The sequence below is a fragment of the Notechis scutatus genome, chromosome 1 (genome assembly GCF_049901735.1).
Source record: "Notechis scutatus isolate UNSWTSFEM ecotype Mainland chromosome 1, rNotScu1.2, whole genome shotgun sequence".
Taxonomy (NCBI): domain Eukaryota; kingdom Metazoa; phylum Chordata; class Lepidosauria; order Squamata; family Elapidae; genus Notechis; species Notechis scutatus.
Window position 1 is genome coordinate 203,157,897 of NC_142009.1, and position 3,334 is coordinate 203,161,230.

The 3,334-nt window shown below is 36.7% G+C and overlaps 1 pseudogene; it reads right to left on the reverse strand.

Moving 5' to 3' along the window:
• Nucleotides 1-2,196: 2,196 nt before the first annotated feature.
• Nucleotides 2,197-2,891, reverse strand: LOC113415917 (geminin-like; annotated as a pseudogene).
• Between the last annotated feature and the right edge of the window lie 443 nt (nt 2,892-3,334).

Sequence of the window (3,334 nt, forward strand, 5' to 3'; positions counted from 1 at the left end):
ACCTGCTGAATTAGCACCTCTGCTCCAGATGTAGCTGGAGATGCCAAGGCAGTGAAATATCCTTCCCCTTGTTAACCATGAAGAGTAGATTTCTGAGAGGCTTCATGTCTGTGCCACCTTTTCATGTTTCTGAGCCTCTTCTTGTGCCAAAAGAAATATTGTTGGAGAAGATTGGCAAACCGTATCTATTTCAATTCCAGAATGATGGTGTAGACAGATTTCTCATGCCTTTATGTGACTATTTTATTGTTGCTGTTGATCAAGTGTTAAGTCCTGTATTTTAATGTATTTTATTGTTTCATTTTACACACCTGAATACTATTGTTTATACATAAGTCTTTTAATGTTGAGATCTGATAATTCTCCATCCACAGAAGCAGAATTTATTATTCTGCATAAAAAATGACTTTCCTTCGGCTTTTGGGAGCAGCCTCAGAAAGATTATTCCAACATGGATTTTCCTGCTTTTCTTCTTAGCGGTCTTCTTGGCTGGTTGCCGGAAGATCTGAAACTCAGAAAGCACTAAGGACCCCTCACTCAGAAAACACCAAAAGGGGGCTCAGTCAACTTCAATTGGCAATTATGTGGGAAGAGCCTGGTATCTGAGCTTTCTGAAGGGCTCACAGCTCTAGACAGCTGATCTTTATTTTTCTCCCTTCCATTGCTGACAATATTTTTCCCTTCCTCCCTTCCTCACAAGAAGACATTATAGCAAACATGCTACAATATGGGTATAGAAATCCTGTTAACTTTGTTTAGAAATTACAATGGTATTTGTGCGGGTGACGTCTGCAAAATTCGGCCATTCTTATAACAAGGTTTATTTATTTATTAAATTTACATTGCTGCTTAACTCCCAATGACTCTTGGCAGTTAAATTTCCATACATTAAACAAATACAAGAAGAATCTGCATAATGTGGTGTCATTCCTACTATGAGCCATTCTATTTCTCAATGTTTAGTTTTACAATTGTTTCTCAGTCAAGGAAATATATATATTTTTTAGAATAATAAGCTGTTCTGGAACATCCAGTTGCCTTAATGTATTCCATCTATTGCTATAGGCAGTAAAGCAAATGTAATCCTCCTGCTCATACTTCTTATGGTAGCTATCTGATTTCACATTCTATTTCCCTTTTCTGAAACATGTGCGTTCATTTGACGTTCCTCTTTCCATGTAGGTCTCTGTTCTTATATGGAAGAACTTAAAAGATTCTGTGTTGAATTAGTATTGTTTGGTATATTTACATGGTTCAGTATGGTTTGGTAATTTGCACACTCCCTTGGGTCTGCTGTCTTCATAGGCGTAGCTATAAACATTGATCTTCATATCCTCTAGGCCACATGTTTGTTGACATTAGCATTTTAACTGCTTCTTCTCCTATATCTTTAAATAGTTTAGGTATTTCATCTGTACCTGATATTTTCTCATTTGCCAATTGCTTTTCTGCTTTTCATATATTACTTTCTAGTTGACTTGTTTCCTTTGTGTATATTTTGTATATATCTTTATTAAGAATGTTGATTATAGTGATAAAATCTAATACTCACTAAACTTAAAAAATAGAAGGAGTAAAAAATACAGAGAAAAAGAAAGAAAAAAGAAAAAGAGAAGAAAGAAAAAAGTAAGAATATTGTAAAGAGAAAAGAACTATATAAAGAAGTGACTTTCAACCTTCATCACGTATAAACACGTTTATAACTGTAACGTTACATATATTTATCTGTTTATCCCATATTCCATCTCTTATCACCAAATAAAGTGAGATAAATCATAATCATCCTTTCAATTTTTCCTATCTTAGTTGCAAATTTTAATTTTAAATTTTGTGTGTGATTTCTCTGATTTTCTGAAAAATATATCTCATTCTTTTCTTGTTACTCTCTGTTGACATTTTTGGTCACGATATCTTTCCTCTTTCTTCCTGACTTTGAGTTAGATGGCTGACTTCAGCTGCTGTGCATCTACCCTAATGCCCAACGATTTCATCCACCATTTTCCCTTGACTATCATTAAACTGTCTGAGTCAGTTTATTGGTAATTTACACATCCCTTAGCATATGAATAAAAGCCATTTTCAAGCTGAAATACATAGCGTTTTCAATTTATCAAGTGACTAGATACAGTCAAGTACTTCTGACAAGACTGTTACTCATTCTGTTACACTTGGTGACGACATCCCATCCTCCAAATCTCAGATAAATGTGTAGTCTTCAGGAGATTTTCTGCTTCCCCCTCCCCACTCCTTTGGAGGCATAATACTTTCAGATTTTATTTTCTCAGTAATGAGCACATCTGCAACTATCTCTATAGAATTAATGGAGAATTTTGAATATTTCTCTTCTGATTCACCATCTAACTCCTCCTCAGCAAAATTGTTTCCTTCATATGCAATTTCCTCTTCAGCTCTAATTTTTTCAAAAGGCTTTCTGGTCCTTATCCAGTTATTTGCTTTATCATATTTGCTGTATAATGTGCCTGGCCAGCTAACTCTGCCAGTTCTTCAGTTCCTTCTTTTAGATGAGCAATTTCACTATCTTTTAATTTGATTTCTTGATGCGACTTTTCATTTCCTTGCCACATGCCACACAGGACTTTCTCCCTCTCTTCTGCCACTTCCTGGAACGAAGGATTTCCTTTGCTTTAAGATCAGAATGCTGGATTGCTCTTCTTACCTTTCTGTGTTCTACTTTATCAGCAGCCTCAAGTTGGGATACTTTTGAAATAAGGTGATCACTTATCCTGCTCCTTTGCCCCGCCCATGAGACAACCTTTAATAGATCATGGTATCATCTTAAGGGTCTGTCTCTGTGATGTGTTCTTTGTATTCCTTGCAGAAACCCACTTCACCGTGGGATGTTTTTCAGAGTTTGATTGCTGTTTCATTTTAGAATTTGTGTTTCTGTTTTTAAAGCCAAATCATTAGATTAAAGAGGTCCCTGAGAGCCTGCTCACATACCAACCCCTCGCCACCCATTTTTGCTTGAACATCATGATAGCTAGGTTCTGAAAAATCACTTTGATCTTGTCATCTTTTCTCCCCTCTTACTTCCAGATTTCTACCAGTATTCAACTGAGAGACCAGCCTACAGAGAATGGCTCCTGAAGGCTGGTGACGAATTAGAACCAAGCAAAAAGCTTGGTGGCTTCATGGACTCTTCTGAAAGACCAGAAGCTAGAGTCTTCTTGCCTTGCTGCTCTCTACCAGATTGCAGAGACCCTATTCCTCTTCTCAGGCCTTATTTTTGCTTTTGTCATTGAAGCTGCAGCATAATTCCTTGCCTTTTTCTTCCTGGCCTGGTACCTGTGAGGTTTTCTGCTTGTCTCACCTT